The sequence below is a fragment of the Lampetra planeri genome, unplaced genomic scaffold, assembly GCF_965212315.1.
Source record: "Lampetra planeri unplaced genomic scaffold, kcLamPlan1.2.h2 scaffold_1882, whole genome shotgun sequence".
Classification (NCBI taxonomy): domain Eukaryota; kingdom Metazoa; phylum Chordata; class Hyperoartia; order Petromyzontiformes; family Petromyzontidae; genus Lampetra; species Lampetra planeri.
In genome coordinates, this window is record NW_027614630.1 from 5,649 (window position 1) to 24,178 (window position 18,530).

The 18,530-nt window shown below is 47.4% G+C and overlaps 2 non-coding genes across 2 annotated transcripts; one reads left to right on the forward strand and one right to left on the reverse strand.

Moving 5' to 3' along the window:
- Positions 1-1,465: 1,465 nt before the first annotated feature.
- TRNAT-UGU (transfer RNA threonine (anticodon UGU)) lies at positions 1,466-1,539 on the reverse strand. The gene has a single exon. It is a non-coding gene; the product is annotated as a tRNA-Thr (tRNA).
- A 14,311-nt stretch (positions 1,540-15,850) lies between these two features.
- Positions 15,851-15,923, forward strand: TRNAK-UUU (transfer RNA lysine (anticodon UUU)). Its single transcript has one exon. It is a non-coding gene; the product is annotated as a tRNA-Lys (tRNA).
- Positions 15,924-18,530: the final 2,607 nt, after the last annotated feature.

Here is an 18,530-nt window from a genome sequence, read left to right on the forward strand (position 1 = left end):
TGGAAAAGTGAGGTTACAGGGAGCAGAGGTGGTGAAGGTGCAGGAGTTTAAGTACTTAGACTGTGGAAGAGAAGTGAAGAATAGGGTGCAGGCAGGGTGGAACAGCTGGAGAAAAGTGTCAGGAGTGATTTGTGATAGAAGAGTCTCAGCTAAGGTGAAGGGAAAGGTTTACAGGACTGTGGTTAGACCAGCTATGATGTATGGTTTAGAGACACTAGAGATAGGCAGAAGACAGGAGGCAGAGCTGGAGGTGGCAGAGTTAAAGATGCTGAGATTCTCTTTAGGAGTGACCAGGATGGACAGGATTAGGAATGAGGTCATCAGAGGGACAACACAGACAGGAAGGTTAGGAGAAAAAGCTAGAGAGGCTAGATTGAGATGGTTTGGACATGTGCAGAGGAGGGACAGTGGATACATTGGTAGGAGAATGTTAGAGATGGAGTTGGAGGTAGGAGAGAGAGGAAGGTCAAAGAGGAGGTTTATAGATGCAGTGAGGGAGGACATGGAGGTAGTTGGAGTCAGAGTAGAGGATACAGAGAACAGGGAAAGATGGAAATTGATGATTCGCTGTGGCAACCCCTGAAGAGGGACAAAGCTGAAAGATGAAGAAGAAGAAGAAGAAGTCACAATATAGTAAACACAGTTCTGGGTCATATATTCTATACCCTGACAAACAACAGATTGTGTCAGTTCATGAAGTCTGACTGACTAGATTTCCCTGATCCATTGTGTTTTAATACAGAGTACAAATTATGCAGTTGTATGGCTCTTCTCCTCATTGCCTGTTCTCTGTGGTGATGATGATGTTCATAGAATATGGCCTCTGCTGTTATCTGACTCCTCATTCACTCCGCATTCAGTTCCTAAGTGTGCAAGCTGTAACTTTTTTATGTTTACAACAGACACAGACGACTATCTGGTATCTGCCCACCATCAAAAGAGTTAGCAACAATCTTTGTTGCTAAAAAACACATCTTTTACATGTGGTTTCACAGAAAATGGCAGTCCTGCAAACCTAAATTCACCGTCTAGAGGTGAATGTGGAAATTAATGGACCCGGTGGGAATCAGTATCAGTAAGTATGAGGAACCATACAAGGATTTTTTCTCTGACAGTTGTTTTCTCTCTTGATACAAAATACAAATACAAGCAGTTGAATAAAAAAAGGAAAAAAAACACTAAGCAGGCAAACGATACAAAGAATACAATGTATGCACATGTTGTACATGTATGAACAGGAAAAAAGCAGCTACGTATTCCGACTGTCAGTCAGTAGTGCAGCTGAATGATTCAGCTGTTGACAATGTGCTTGTGCGTCGTTAACTGTTTACTATGGTGACTGCTGATGGGAAGAAGCTGTTCCTGTGCTGGTTAATCCTTGTCTGCAGGTTTGCATAATTCACTGTTCAATTGACACTTTATCCTGGAGCAAAATGGAATTTTCCACAACAAAGTCTGAATAATGAGGTACTGCTAGGATTTGAACCCAGGATCTCCTGTTTACAAGACAGGCACTTTAACCAGCTAAGCCACAGCACCTACAAACACTTCATGTGTATTCTTAATCCAATAATTTGTGATTAAAGTATTTTCATTAACATTAACTGTAACAGCATCATTTGTTTGAGCCTAAATTTGTAATTTCATATTTGTAGAAATTAGAAACATATTTATGTTTCTAATGATTTATAATCATGAACTGCAAATACATATTATCTGTGGTTCACAACATTACTTGGATGAAAATGAGTGTTACATATTTGTTGTACAACACTGATTTCCATCCATACCTGTGAATGTATTAATGAAGCGTCCTTTGCGATCACAAAGCACCTGCAGCTGATTGGAGTGGAAAAGTGTCCTGTCAACAAAGAAAAGTAAATAACAATAGTTACAATAGTTTACATCAGGTTGGGCACTATATCTCTGTGTGAAGTGATGATTTGTATCCACCTTACCTGTTCAGGTAGTCCTCCTTATTTGCTGCAGTGGCTTGATCCTCACATGTGTCCTATCATATACTCCCAGCAACCCACCTGAAGGCATTGGCACCAGCAAGGTGGGCAAATTAAATGCGTATTGATCACATGACCATCTTCAATTTTACATCTTTTCCTTCTATTTCTAATTCTAACAGCAGCATAGAATTATTAAAAAAAGTAATTATTTTTAAGTTCTCGAGGGCCACATGAAAGGTGGAGAGCCAGATGTGAAGACGCAGGGCTGGGAAACACAGCCATAGACTACTGGAAATACTGAGGTGCACGTTTCTCATGGAGAGGTATTGAACAGCAATTTGTTTCTTTGTGAAGGTCAATGCTGAAACCCAGGATTGAACCAGGGACCTTTAGATCTTCAGTCTAACGCTCTCCCAACTGAGCTATTTTAGCAAATACAGCACGTTGCCTTCACCAAGTCCACTTATGTCGGTAGAGTATGTTGTCTGTTACTTTTCCAGGGAAAAGACAAACAGACCAACAGGACTAGAGTTTGACACCAGTGCATTGTCCATTGCACCATTAGCCCTGACTGGATGGGGAAACTGAGGCACTAATTAAACGCACTAATTAAAAGGTGGATTGACAAACTGCTGTACTGTCCTGCATTCATGTCCTCCATTTGTTTTGACCAGATTTTTTTCATCCTCTTTTGCATAAAATTGTGTGTATAGCCTCCATGTCACCTCAAAACAGTATCACAGGAAGATTCATGGACAAAACAACAGTGAAAAATGACTGAGGATGTGATTAGTCCTGAAAAAAAAAAATCAATCCAAGAAATACTCATAAATGTCACTTTATAAAATTGAATGAATAAAAAAACAGTAACCAGTGAATCCCCACCACTGAGGCCGATTTGATCGGCATCTCAATACACGATGTCAGTGATGCGATATAGTAACGATACAACGAAGATTTGACAGAACGATTTGAGCCTCCTGTTGGCTCTGGCATAAACAAAGGACAATAGCTGGAAACCTGGACGAGAGGGGCAGAGATTTGGCCAATCACTGCCGACCCACCAGCTGGAGAGTGTTGTGGTTGAGTGTCCAAACACTGAAAGAAGACTGGGCCCCACCTGATGACCTCTCATCCAGGCCAAGGCTTTATCCATTAGAAATGGATTATTATCGCATCTTTGATGTATTCACATGCTGTTTACTAACTGCGGCTGAAACCATGCCTCGATGATGATGGTGCATTCAAGGCGCCTCAAAAACACGGGTGCAAAGCAGTTAAACTATGTATTAACCGATGTAACCATGGGTTTTACCGATTGTGCCAGGAGCTGTATCTGATGCACAATGAAGCTACTGGTGCAGTCACATTGCAAACATCTGTATCGGAGCACCGATTCAAGTCGGTGAATCTCTCCATCCTTAATAACCTACTAACTTGAAACTTCTTAATATAAGAAAATATCTAAATAAAACATTGTGTTGTTTTAGTTCATTGTTCACTGAGTTCTTTTTCAGTGCTATGAAATGTGATTTGAGACTAAAAATATTTACACATGTTAACATGACCAGCTCTCTGCTTTCGACAGCTCAGTTGGTAGAACAGAAGACTACAGAGGACCAACAGGATTAGGTTGCTGGTTCAACTTCAGCTCGAAGGAAGTAAAAACATGACCTTGCTCCAAGGAAGTTTGTTCTATACTACGCTTATATTGTCGGTTCTTTGAAATGAAGCATCTTTGATCGTCATTGCAATGTAAGAGGAGCTCTACAGCAGATCTCCAGAGAGAGCGCCCTCGCGTGTGATTTTGTTGAACTTTAGAGGGGAGAGGTTGCACTTTGTGTGTGTGTGTGTGTCTGGGCTCACAGGCTGCATGCTGGAGTGAGAAGTGAGTTTATGTGGACAATATGTCATAAATTTAGGAATAAAGGAATGTGTATTTTATTTTGTATTTTCCGTTGTTAGGAAAAGAAACCCGACTGTTGTTTAGATTTTGTTAAAAAAAAACTCAGCTCCTACATTAATGCCATCAGATGGTTGGGAAATAAAGTCCCTCTGAGAAAAAAAAATGTTGAGGAGTAGGCAGCTGTGTTGCAATAAGTCAGGATTAAAATGACATTTTTCACTGGATTAGGCAACGTTGTCATAGCTAATAGTGTTTGACCGAAGAAGTTTGCTGTCTCATTTAATTCACTTGTCTTGATCAGACCTCGTCAAGCACCCTGGACTCCACTTAGAAACATGGTTCTGTTTGGGAATTGAACCCAGGACCTCTTGTAGCCTTAGCATTGATTGATTGATTGATTGATTGGTCTATTGATTGATTGATTGATTGGTTGATTGATTGATTGATTGAAGAAGCCCGACACTTGGGGCATCCTTGCTTTTACAGGTGATGGTGGTTTTTGCAGATGATGCAGGCTGGACAGGGTCCTCTCGATTCTCCCATTATATTCCATGGAGTGAAATTTGGACAGTTCTTTGTCTGGCCCCATCAGCTGGGATCAATTTACCCTGGGACCCTACCAGGAACATACAGTAAATCTCCAGACAACACAGCTCCCAGGGTCACAGGGACACGCAAATCTCTCCGCCACAATAAAGTGACCCCTGTTGAGGATTAACACCCACCATTAATAAAAAATAACCCACGACAGGATTTGATATTAAAAATATTAATCTAAGTAATTACAAGCTTTTTAATTAATTCATCTCAATTAATCGCATGAAACATTCATCCATAGAATCCAGCAGAGACAACTGCAAGTTTACAAAAAATGTGTAAAAAGATCAACAACCAAAAGACATGTAGATTTTCCTCAAGCAGACATTGATAATAAAAAATAAAATAACTGAATCAAGAATGAATATAAATAGAAACTTCATGGAGTCAGTCTCAGCTGAAACGGTACAACCTGTGCCCAGTTGTTTGTTGTTGTTGTCCTGTGTCTTCTCAGCCATCTGCGTCCTCTAGTGGAAGTCCAGAGTCCATATTGTGGCAACCCCAGAGTGAGGCAGGTGAGGGCATCAGCACCCTGGAGAGCTCCATGCTCTCACCGACAGCCCTGAGCTTGGCTCTTCAGAACCACGGAGAGCGGAGCCACATGACAAATGGCAACAGCTGAGAATGGAACCCCCATCAGGATGGGGAGTGTCCTCCCTCCCAGCTGCAGGGAATTGGTGCTGGATGAGGAGACAAAAGGGAAGACGGAGGACGACAACCAATCAGAATGTAAAGGTAGAGTTTGGGATGTGACATATTCAAATTCAAAGTTTATAACAAGACACCTGTCCTCCACGTCATCCTGGAAGCAATCATGGCACGAGCCTCAGCTGAAGCTACAGATGCTAAAGCCGCATACAGTAAGAGACAATTAGAAATTTAGAAGCAACAAGCAAAGCTAGAACTGGATTTAGAGAAATTAGAAATAGAGAAGGAAGCAGTGGCTGGTGGGGAATGTCATGAACTGGTGCAGTTTTACAGTGGTTGAAATCTCCTAAAATGATGACAGCAGTGTCAGGATAAGTGTCATGCCCATTGATCATGTCATGTAGCTCCCTCAGTGCAGCCTCCTTGGCAAAGGGGAGCATATACAACATACAACATACAACATGGCGGCGCACACAGATGCAGCGGCTCGTAGTTCCTCTCGGAAACAGCGTATTTTATTGTTTTTGTTGGCATGTTTTTTCTCTACCCCACCTGTCGTGCGTTGATTACCTACAGTCGACAGGATCTTCTCCGCATTGGATTACGGAGCGAACAGTTCGTAATCGAGGACTTTATTAGCGCACACTTATGATAGCAGGAGACTTTAACCATGCTGATTTGAAAGTAGCGCTTCCACAATTCCATCAGCACATTAAATGTGCCACAAGGGGAGCTAAGACCCTGGATAAAGCCTACTCCAACATCAAACATGGTTACAGGCCCACACAGCTGCCCCACCTGAGCTCTTCTGATCTTTGCTACAGTGGCTTGATCCTCACATGTGTCCTATCATATACTCCCAGCAAATTAAATGCGTATTGATCACATGACCATCTTCAATATTTCATCTTTTCTTTCTATTTCTAATTCTAACAGCAGCATAGAATTATTAAAAACAGTAATTATTTTTAAGGTGGTAGTCTTGCACAATCAGGGCCCACCGCATGAGCTGTTGATTGTGGTTATACATATGAGACAGGAAAGTGAGAGGGTTATGTTCAGTAAACACTGTGACTGGCAAAGAACTGGACCCGAGGTATACTTCGAAGTGTTGAAGTGCCCATAACAAAGCAAGAGTTTCCTGTTCGATGGTGGAATAGTGAACCTGATGTTTATTAAACTTTCTGGAAAAGTATAATATTGGATGGTCTATGCCCTCAGCATCCTCCTGTAATAGCACAGCACCGGCCCCAACGGCGCTGGCATCAACCTCCAATTTAAATGGGCGCGAGAGATCAGGCGCAGCAAGCACAGGAGAATGGCAGAGGAGCGACTTGGCACTGTCAAAAGCCTGTTGGCAATCAGATGACCACACAAAGTTGAATTTTGGACTGAGCAGGTTGGTTAATGGGCGGAGAAGTTACGGCAAAAACTGCGATAATAACCGACCATGCCAAGAGAACGACGCAGAGCTCTCCTAGTGGAGGGCACGGGGAACTCCAAAATCGCAGAAACTTTAGCCTCCATGGGGCTAAACTGTCGGGAAACAGCGGAGCGGTCAAAACGGCGCTTCATAATGGTCTGAGAGGCAGAGAGAGATTCTCTCGCGAACGAGTGGGCACGGTGCAGACGCTCACGGAATTTACTGACAAAGTCCAACACATTTGTCGGAGACGAAGAGGCAGACGACAGAAACTTCTCCTGCAAGGACTGTAATGGACCACGGGGCGTGTGACCAAAAACGAGAGCAGCGGGACTAAAGCCGAGGGATTCCTTTACGGCTTCACGGGCTGCGAACACAACAAAGGGGATTCCCTCATCCCAACTCAGGGCAGTCTCAAGGCAATATTTGCGAAGCATTGATTTTAGCGTCTGGTGCCAGCGTTCTAGCGCGCCCTGAGACTCTGGATGATAGGGACTGGAGACAGCGTGCTGCATATTTAAAGCTAAAACACCTGTTTGAACAAGGTGGATTTGAAATTTGTGCCTTGATCGGTCTGGATTATGCGAGGAAGGCCGAATGTGGAAAAAAAACGTGTTAAGGCTTTAACAACGGATCGGGCTGTGATGTTACGGAGCGGAATGGCCTCAGGGAAACGGGTGGCTGCGCACATGACGGTAAGCAAATATTGGTTTCCGCTTTTAGTTCTGGGTAAGGGTCTGACACAGTCTATGATTATGCGCTCAAATGGTTCTCCTATTGCAGGAATGGGATGTAGGGGAGCAGGAGGAATGACTTGGTTTGGTTTACCAGCAATTTGACAGGTGTGGCAGGAGCGGCAGTACTTTGCGACATCAGACTTCAACCCAGGCCAAAAGAAATGTCTTAAAATGTTTCCATATGTCTTTGTAACACCAAGGTGCGCAGACCACTGACTCTCATGTGCTACTGATAATATTGTAACGGAGTGACAGAGACACACGGGAATGCTGCTCCAGTTTAGGTGGCTTTTAATATAGAAATAGTAACACTGTCGCCCAATAACATCGAACGCGCCAAGAAGTCCACCCCAACACGCCTGCAGCTCCGTCCTCAACCCGGAAGCACCTGAGGCGTTCACAGACCACCGGAAACCCCAGCACTCAAACAACGTCACAGCAACCCTGGAACACAATGAACAGAAACAACAGAAATAACAGTTCGTTACACTACCCCCCCTTTTAAAGCCCCTCGTCCCCGAGGGGGCAAACAAAGTCCCTCAAGTGTCTAGGGGGCCTACGGTTCCTGTGGGGCCGACCCCGCCCTGAGGAAGGGGAAAAGGGGACTAGGGCATAGTCAGGGGCAGGTTCAGAGCTGAGGGGCAACAGTCCATCTCGGGGTGTGACGGACGGGGAACTGAAGTCCACAAGGGGTCCCTGGGCTGGGGTCGGCACGGCGTCTGGGGTTCCACCTTCCCCGGAGCCGGGACCTGCTAAGGTGGTCTTCCCCCGGTAGGGTGCCAGCCTGTCCCGATGCAGGGCAACTTTCCTTCCTCTTAGTGGCAGCTGGACCCTATATACGACCTCGCCCAGCCTCTCCAAAACCCTGCAAGGTCCCACCCAGTCACTGTCCAGTTTTGGGCATCTGCCTTTTTTTCTCTGCGGGTGGTACACCCAGACCAACTCTCCGACTACAAAGTGCCGTCCCCTGGTCCGCACGTCATAGTGCCTCTTTTGTTTTGCCCCTGCACTGCGCAGCTGGTCCCTGGCAAACTCATGTGCAGACTCCAAACGGTCCTGGAGTTTCCTGGCATACTCTGGTCCTGGGGGATCTGCGAGAGGGTCAGGCGGTCTGCCCACCATCATTTCGGCCGGAGTACGGATCTCCCTTCCTAACATGAGGAGGGCAGGGGAGCAGGAGGTAGAATCTTGTACTGCAGACCGAAACGCCATTAGCACCAGGGGAACATGGTTATCCCAGTCCTGTTGGTGTTTAGATGTCACTATTGCCAACTGCTGTGCGAGGGTGCGGTTAAACCTCTCCACCAGCCCATCACTCTGAGGGTGGAGGGGCGTGGTGCGAGTCTTGTGGGAGCCAAGTTTTTCACACACGGCAGCAAACACGCGGGATTCAAAGTTCCTGCCCTGATCTGTGTGAATCACTTCTGCTGCCCCGAACCGACTAAACATTCCCTCCACCAGTGCATCCACTACGGTCTCCGCCTCCTGGTTCGGCAGACAGTATGCCTCTGGCCACTTGGTAAAGTAGTCCATAGCAGTAAGGATGAAGCGATTCCCTCTCTCAGAGCGGGGAAATGGTCCGAGGACATCAATTCCCACTCTCTCCATGGGACCCCCCACCGGAAACTGCTGGAGTTGGGCGTGAGATCTGTCCATGGGGCCCTTCTTTGCTGTGCAGCTGTCACAGCGGCGACAATAATCCTCCACATCCCTTCTATGTTGGCCCCAATAAAATCCTTGGCGGAGGCGGCGGAGCGTCTTCCCAACCCCAAAGTGGCCAGAGCCTGGGCCTCCATGCACCGCCTGGAGCACCACCCCCCCTAGGGTCTTTGGCACCACCACCTGCCACTGTGTCTCCCCTGTAGCCGGCTCTTTCCATCCCCTCTGTAGCACCCCCTCACACAGCCGCAAGGCATCGAACATCGACCAGAGTCCTTTGGTGGCCCGAGAACACATGTCGACTTCCTGCCACGATGGCCTGTGACGTGCTGCCACCCACCGAGACACCGGTCCAATGTCTTTGTCTCCTCCTGTGTGCGTCTCCACTCCACGGTATCCACAGCTGTCTGTCCCCTTCCGGTGGAGGGCCGTTCCAGTCCCCCGGCCGCACATATCATATCACCTGAGTTTGCACCCGCTCACATTCCTGAGTCTCCCTTTTCTCACAGTAGCGGCAGCCCTCAGCAATGCAGGGCCGGCGGGAAAGCGCGTCTGCATTTCCATGTTGTGCACCTGGTCTGTGGACCACGATGAAGTCGTACGCCTGCAGTTCTTCAATCCAGCGCGCCAGCTGGCCTTCCGGCTCCTTGAAGGTCATGAGCCACTGTAATGCTGAGTGGTCTGTCCTGACTGTGAAGTGGAGGCCCCCAAGGTAATATCTGAAGTGACGGATGGCGCTGACTACGGCGAGTAGCTCCCGCCTGGTGACACAGTAACGACGTTCGGCACTGTTGAATTTCCTGCTGTGATATGCCACCACCCTCTCTCCCCCCAGGTGTCAACTGTGACAACACAGCACCAGAGCCGACACTGCTGGCATCTGTGTCCAGGATGAAAGGTAGGGCGGGGTCCGGCGGGAACAGAACTGGGGCTTCCACCAGGGCCCTCTGTAGTGAGACGAAAGCCGCATGGCACTCCTCTGTCCACACAAAGACCTCCCCCTTCTGCAGAAGCCGAAACAGGGGCGCAGCGGTGCAGGCGAACCCCCTCACAAACCTCCTGTAATAGGATGCCAGTCCCAGAAAGCTTTTAAGGTCTCGTGTGGAGCTGGGGATGGGCCAGTCCTTCACAGCTTGCACTTTGTCGGCCATGGTGCCGACCCCACCACCCTAAGTCCATGTCCCAGGAATGAAATCTCTCGCCTCATAAAGCGACACTTCTGGGGATGCAGTTTTCAATCCCGCTGCCGCAACTCTCTCCAACACCCGCCTGAGAGCCCCCAAAGTTGCCTCAAACGACTGCCCATGCACAAGGATATCGTCCAGGTACACAACACACTCGTGGCGGGGGATGCCAGCAAGCACCTTGTCCATCAGTCTCTCAAATGTGGCGGGAGCATTACAGAGGCCAAACGGAAGGACCTTGAACTGCCACAGGCCCCCGTTGGTGATGAACGTTGTCTTAGGTCTGGCAGCTGGGGCAAGGGGGACCTGCCAGTATCCACTGCGGAGGTCTAGTGCAGAGAACCAGGTGGACCCCGACACCGTGTCCAGAGTCTCGTCAATTGCGCGGTAGGGGGTAGGGATCCTTTTTGGTCACTTTGTTGAGGGGTCTGAAATCCACACAGAACCGCCAGTCAACTTGTGATTTCTTGGGGACCATGACGACAGGGGAGGCCAAGGACTGGTGGAAGGCTCAATGAGTCCAGCCCGTTGCATCTCCTGCAGAGCCTTATCCGCCGCTGCCTGCCTGGCCAAGGGGAGGCGTCGAGGTCTCATCCTAATGGCCCGTGCGTGTCCAGTATCGATGTGGTGTTGAATGAGGTCTGTCCGGCCCACATCATCCTCGGACAGTGAGAAACAGTCTTTGAACTCCAGGAGGAGCTGCCACAACAGCTCCTGTTCACTGGGCGTCAGTCCATCACGGTTTCTCTGCCAGACCTCCCTCACCGCCAGGACCCTGTCCGGCGGTGTGGAGACCATGGGGGTGGTGTTGACGGTCCTTCCGCTGGTGTGGAGGGAGATGGGGGTGGTGCAATAGGGAGGGTGCAGCAGGTAGCTGGGGATGTAGGGCGCGAATCCATGACAGGTGGTGAGGGGGGTAGTGTAGACGGTACACCAGGAGGAACTGGGCAGGTGGCCACGTCGGTTCCAGTCTTGGGAGGTGGCGCTGCAATGGTGTGCACTGAGGAGCAGCCTGGTTGTGTTGGTCGCTTAGACATCTGGACACGGTGACCGTCTGGAAAGGTGAGTATTCCCCTCCTGTGTCAATAACGCAGTCCAATGCCTTAAGAACGTCCAGCCCCAGTATACAGTCTTCTAGATCCGCAACCCACACCGGGCAACGAACCGTCGCCCTTCCCAACCCCAGAGTCACCACTGCCTCGCCCACCATGGGTGTCCGCTCTCCGGTAACGGTCTGCAGTTTCACTATGGTGGGGGAAACCGTCGACCCCTTCCCCACCACATCAGGTCTAACCAGGGTTGCGGAAGAGCCCGTGTCTACCAGAGCAGAACAGTATGTCCCCTCAATGGTCATAGTTGAATACCAGCAGTCCCCTACCCAGGTGCGACCCAACATCACAAGTTGCTCCCGTTGACCGTCAACATCAACTGAATGCCATGAAGTCCCCCCTGGACTGGGGAGCGCTGCCTCCCCTCTTGCGTTGGGTCGGGACATCGTCCCAGGGATCCGCATCGTCCCGATTATGCGGTCCCCGTGTCTTTTCCCTGGTTTGCAGGCAAATGGGGGCAATCCCGGACCAAGTGGCCAGGCTCGCCACAGCCCCAACAGGTCCTCGGGCACGGTCTAGACTGTCGCCCTCCTTGCAGTGAGGCTGCACGGACCAGCTGTGTCAGTTCCTCTGCCCAGGCCGGTGCTGTCGTGTCCAGGTCCGCCCCAGTCGCAGCCCTCACTTTAGGTGAAGCGTTGGTGATTTTTCCCCAGGGGCCCAACACACAGCATCTCCCTCTCCGAGGCCAGCTCCAAAGCCTCCTGCAGCGACCTGGGGTGAGCCAGCAGGGTCTGGACACGCAGATCAGTCGGTAGCAGGGCCCGGAGGAAGTGGTCTCGGGCCAATTCGCTCTGGATGACGGGGGGCATGTGGGCGTAGGTGCGGTGGACCAGCCCTTCAATGTCGTTAGCGAGATCTCTCAGTGGCTCCCCTGGACATCGATGTCGGCTGCACAGCTCAGAGCGGAGGAGGCTGGCCGCTGCGCAAAGTCCAAAGCGCCTCTTTAACGCTCCAACTAAAGCCTCATAATTGCTCCTATCGTCTGGGCTTAATAGCAGTAAGCTCGTCAGTGCATCACCAGTCAGGCACATCGCTAGCTGGAGAGCTTTTACCTCTGTGGACCACTCACTGGCTCTAGCAAGCAATTCAAATTGGGCATGAAAAGCCTCCCAATCAGCCTTGCCATCATACCTGGGAGTCTTCATTGGGGGCAGCACACGCCCACCAAGCCGCTCCACCACCGTAGACTCCACTGCCGCTGAGCGCCATGTGTATACTGACTTTCCTCCGGGTGGTTAGTCCGGCCAAAGCCCGCCTCAGCAGCCATTCTAACGGTCATTTCTCTCACCCGCTCTCTTTGCGCCGGCGTTCCCCAAGCTCCAGCAGCGTCATACTGATCCAGCCTCGTCAGCACCCACTTCCCTCTTCAATTTCGGACGGAACGACGGCCGCATTCTCCCGCGAAGGCGATGTCTCCCCCAGCCGCTTTACTTCTGACACCAGTGTAACGGAGTGACAGAGACACTATCCCAGCTGTCAACGGGCGAAAGGCGGGGTACACCCTGGATAAGTCGCCAGCTCATCGCAGGGCCAGTCAATGAAACCAAGGCATGAAAAATGAACAGTTTGAATCCGTCATCTGGTGTTTCCAAAGAGTGGAGAAAGTTCACAACACATTCCTTTGCCGTATTTGGTGCAGCCACAGCACGCATTTCTCACCTCACACTGTACAATCACAGCCTGGTCAGCAGGTCTGCTTTGATTTTCTGTGAACATGCCTTGAACCAATATTTGAACAGTCATATTTGCGTAGCAACTCCTCCCTCCTTGTTATGCTTCTGGATTGAAAATAGAAAGGTTTTGTCTTGAATGGACGACAGACCTTTTTCTCTTCAGTCTTAACTGTATTGCTCTTTGGGCAAAATAAAGTGGAATCATATTATAATGTTTGAGTGCAGCAACAACACACAAGTCAACAGAGCAGTTCAGGTTGATGGACTGCTAATCCCTTGTGATCTGTAATCATAGGAATAGAGTAGATTGTGATAGAGTAGATCACAGCCAGAAAGCAAATCTATATCTTTTAAATATTTCATTTACTCAAGAATAGAAAGCTCTCTTGAGGAGCCTGCATGACTCCTGAGCACTGCTTTATGTCTTGAAAGGAGCAAAGAACACCTTGTCTTGACATTACTTCTGGTTATGTGCTGTAAACCTAAAGAACGGGAGACAAAGAAATTGATCGCATCCAGTTCCAATTGGCTGATAAAGCAATTCCTAACCAATGCTGTGTCTCAAATTACATACTTCCATACTTATACTGTGTATTTTGCGTACCCAAACGCATTCACACCGAATGAGTGTGAGAAAATATCGTTTACTATGCACACTCAACTCACACACTCATTCTGCCACAGATGACAAGCTGTCCAGCTCTGTGCCAATGACAGAGCCCACCTTCCTCACCAGTTTGTTCAGGCGAGAGGCGTTCTTCTTCAGGTTGCCCCCCCAGCCCACTACTGCATACAGGACAGCACTCGCTAACACAGACTGGTAGAAAGTCTGTAGCAGATGTTCTCACAGATGTTGAAGCACACCAGCCTTCGAAGTTCCATGAGCTCCAGGAATGGGAAGAAAATACAACCTTCAGTGATCCTTGGGCTCTAAGAGCAGTTTCCATAGTGTAGTGGTTATCACATTCCCCTAAGATGCAAAAGGTAAATTTGAAGTAAACTCAGCTGTCATATTAATATCTTTTTTTTCCCCCTTCAAAATTAAGGTCATATCTCTGCAGAAGATAAAGCAGATGCACCCCCTGTCACGACGGCTGAGCAGTCCAACGTGCTGTGTTCAGGTCACATTCTCCCCTGGAGGCGTGGATTTGAATCCCACATTTGACAGCTTTCTTATTGTCCCTGTTCACTTTTTCAGTAAATGTCAACAATGTCTCTTGCAGGACTGAATTGCTGGCTTTGGAATTTTGGAAACAGTTAATTACTGACCATAAACACTGATGACTATTTTGCAGAGGGATTTCAACTCAGGCTACCCTGTTCGCAAGTCAGACATTTTGACCTGTTAAGTGACAGTGCCTGTGGAACATCCGCAAACAACTGATGATATGAAATCTTGTTAAAGTTATTCTGCCGTTTTCAGTTAACATTTCTGAAGGCAAATCAACAGTTGCAAAGATTACAGATCCGTTTGATCCTGTTTGAAAGCAGTAGAGGATGAAACAATGTTTGGGACGACACATAATCTCCACAAAATACGCTAGTTTCCTCAACCTTATGCTACTTCCACCACAAACTCTCTCAATCAGCTTGAAATCCTGATCCTCGGTAGGCCTCTGATTCCTCTTTTCCTTGTGTGTTCACCCAGCTGAGCACATGTCACAACGTTAAATAATGTTGTCATTCATTTTCTTGCTGTTTATGTGACAAGCAAAGTCTGAAGATCCAGAGGTTTACACAATGAATAGATGTGTGACTCTTCAGCTTTTGTGCAGCTGTAAACAGATGTCAACAGATGTAAACATGTCAATGTGAACATGTGTGAAGTTTGTCCTTGTAAATACTTACTTGTTTGTCCTGTTCATGTAGTTACAGTAAACAAACATATTGAGTTACTCTTCTTATTTAATATTCTAACATGTCACCACTCCACATTTGTAACAGCTGGGAAATGTAAAATCTTTCTTGATAAATAAGCGGGTGTTTAGTCATTCTGTTTTTATTTGATCAGGTACTTGCTTGATCCTAATAAGTTATATGCAGAAATTTTGACTGTTGTTCATAAATCTTGGTTCATTAATAAAATACAACCAGTCTTTAAAGGACTAATAATAATAATAATAAAAGTGTTGGCTGTTGGCAGAATTAAAGAGTTAGTGACACAGTGAATGACAGGAAATGATGCCTGGACATCTTACATGTGTAAAGTAGCATAGAATTATATTATAAAAATATAATTAGAATTACATTCTAAAAATATAATTCTATACTAGTTCTTGCAGGACACAAATTGAGGTGAAGAGCTGGATTTGCCTGCAGTTCTTGAGTTTGACCATGAGAACCATGTTTCTGTCAAAGTGGCGTCCTTGAGTTGGTCTTATCAGGAGTATAGTGGATAAAATGTGGGAATAAACATCATTTTTCAAACAGTCTCATCACAGTTGACTGATAATGTTGCAAAATTGACTTGAATATGAATCACATTTTAAGATTTGGTTATTCCTCTTCAACAGCTACATTTGGTAGCTGTGGGATTTACCTGGGCCAATGTGACATAAAGAGGACATTTCCACCCAGTTATAAAAGTTTTAAAGGCAGATGAGATAACCACTACACCCACCTGTCCATGTTGGCCAGCTGTCTACGTTATTGGACCACGCCAATAAATTGGAGTCAGATTCAGCTGGACCACCATGATACGTAACCTGAGCAAGCACAAGAAAATGATTGAAGGATTCAAGGTAATTAGACAGATTGATAGAACCTTCTCAGCAGAATCCTAGATCTGGACAAGTAGCCAGGAGTCAAACCTACAATCTTCCGATCTGAAGTCAGAGGCGTGATCAATTGCACGACCAGCCCTGTATTTGTGTTAAAATGTAAAACCTGTGGATGCAACACATTAGCTCATGTACATAGTTTCTTCACAAACTAAATAAGTGTTGACAAGCACAAAACCTGTGTAGCTCAGATGGTAGAGCATCGCACTTTTAATCTGAGGGTCCAGGGTTCGAGTCCCTGTGCAGGTGATGACTTCATTTAGCAACATTAACCTGCTTATGTGCCACATTCATGTGCAGTTTACCAGATATATCTGTGAAGTCAGCTCACGGTACAACCTGTGCCCAGTTAGTGGTTGTTGTCTTATGTCTTCTCAGCTACTCTGCTGCCTCTAGTGGACGTCCAGTGTCCAGATTGTGGCAACCCCAGAGTGAGGCAGGTGAGGGCATCAGCACCCCAGAGAGCTCTGTGCTCTCACCTACAGCCCTGAGTTTGGCCCTTCAGAACCACGGAGAGCGGCGCCACAGACAAACCCCAACAGCTGAGAATGGAACCCCATCAGGACGGGAATGTCCTCTTTCCCAGCTGCAGGGAATCGGCGCTGGATGAGGAGACAAAAGGGAAGACGGAGGATGACATCTTTTTTTTTTTTTTAATCTTTTTTTTTTTATCTTTTGGTTTTTAGCTCCCGTGTTTCCTCATGGGGCCCCACCACGCTTGGGGTTGAGTCTGCTCTATCTGCAGGGGCTTCGGCTTGGGAGCCCCTTGGGCCTGGAGGGGCTGGCTCAACTTCCTCTGGGGTCAGCCCATCTGAGGTCACACAAGCATGACCCCTGCTGACTTCTCATCAACGCGGAACCTCCTTATGGGCCTCCTTCCTCTAAGTTCACTCTCTGGGCATCAAACCAAACAGATGTCACTGCTGACATAAGACAAACACCTTGCAGGGAGAAGAATCTTCCTCCCTTCCACAGTTTATGACTCCTTCTTCTTCTCCTTTCAGCTTTGTCCCTCTTCAGGTTGCCACAGCGAATCATCAATTTCCATCTTTCCCTGTTCTCTGTATCCTCTACTCTGACTCCAACTACCTCCATGTCCTCCCTCACTGCATCTATAAACCTTCTCTTTGACCTTCCTCTCTGTCTCCTACCTCCAACTCCATCTCTAACATTCTCCTACCAATGTATCCACTGTCCCTCCTCTGCACATGTCCAAACCATCTCAATCTAGCCTCTCTATCTTTTTCTCCTAACCTTCCTGTCTGTGTTGTCCCTCTGATGACCTCATTCCTAATCCTGTCCATCCTGGTCACTCCTAAAGAGAATCTCAGCATCTTTAACTCTGCCACTTCCAGCTCTGCCTCCTGTCTTCTGCCTATCCCTAGTGTCTCTAAACCATACATCATAGCTGGTCTAACCACAGTCCTGTAAACCTTTCCCTTCACCTTAGCTGAAACTCTTCTATCACAAATCACTCCTGACACTTTTCTCCAGCTCTTCCACCCTGCCTGCACCCTATTCTTCACTTCTCTTCCACAGTCTCCACTACTCTGCACTGTTGATCCTAAGTACTTAAACTCCTGCACCTTCACCACCTCTGCTCCCTGTAACCTCACTTTTCCACTGGTCTCCCTTTCATTTATGCACATATACTCTGTCTTGCTACGACTGACCTTCATTCCTCTTCTCTCTAGAGCAAACCTCCACCTTTCTAGGTTCTCTTCCAACTGCTGCCTACTCTCACTACAGATCACAATGTCATCTGCAAACATCATAGTCCAGGGAGACTCCTGTCTGACCTCATCTGTCAACCTATCCATAACCAAAGCAAACAAGAAGGGGCTCAGGGCCGATCCTTGATGCAGTCCTACCTCTACCTTGAAGTCTTCTGTCCTTCCAACAGCACACCTCACCACTGTTCTACTACCTTCATACATGTCCTGCACCAAGCCAACATACTTCTCTGCCACTCCTGACTTCCTCATACAAAACCACAATTCCTCTCTTGGCACCCTGTCATATGCCTTCTCTAAATCTACAAAAACACAATGCAGCTCCTTCCTACCTTCTCTGTACTTCTCCATCAGCATCCTCAGTGCAAATATTGCATCTGTGGTGCTCTTTCTAGGCATGAAACCATACTGCTGTTCACAAATCTCCACTTCCTGTCTCAACCTGGCTTCAACTACTCTTTCCCAAACCTTCATGGTATGGCTCATCAACTTTATCCCTCTGTAGTTACTACAACTCTGTACATCACCCTTCTTATAAATTGGTACCAGAACACTCTTCCTCCACTCATCAGGCATCTTGTTACTGTCTAATATTTTGTTAAACAACCTAGTCAGAAAATCTACCGACACTTCCCCGAAGCACTTCATACCTCCACTGGTATGTCATCTTGCCACTCTTCATCCTTTTTAAAGCTTTCCTGACTTCATCCTTTCTAATCTGATCAACCTCCTTCCTAATCATTTCTGGCTCCTCATTCCTACGTTCCCTATCGTTTTCTTCATTTAACAATTCCTCAAAGTATTCTTTCCATCTCTTCAACACACTTTCCTCACTGGTGATGACACTTCCCTCTCTGTCCTTAATCAACCTAACCTACTGTACATCCTTCCCAGCCTGATTTCTCTGCCTCACCAACCTGTACAACTCCTTTTCCCCTTCCTTTGTATCTAACGTCTCATACAACTCCTCATATACCTTATGTTTGGCCTTGGCCACTTCCCTCTTCACTTCCCTTGCCCTCTCTTTGTACTCTAGCCTGTTCTCTTCTGTTCTCTCACTGTCCCATCTATTCTTCGCTAATTTCTTTCTCTGTACATTCTCCTGAACCTCAACATTCCACCC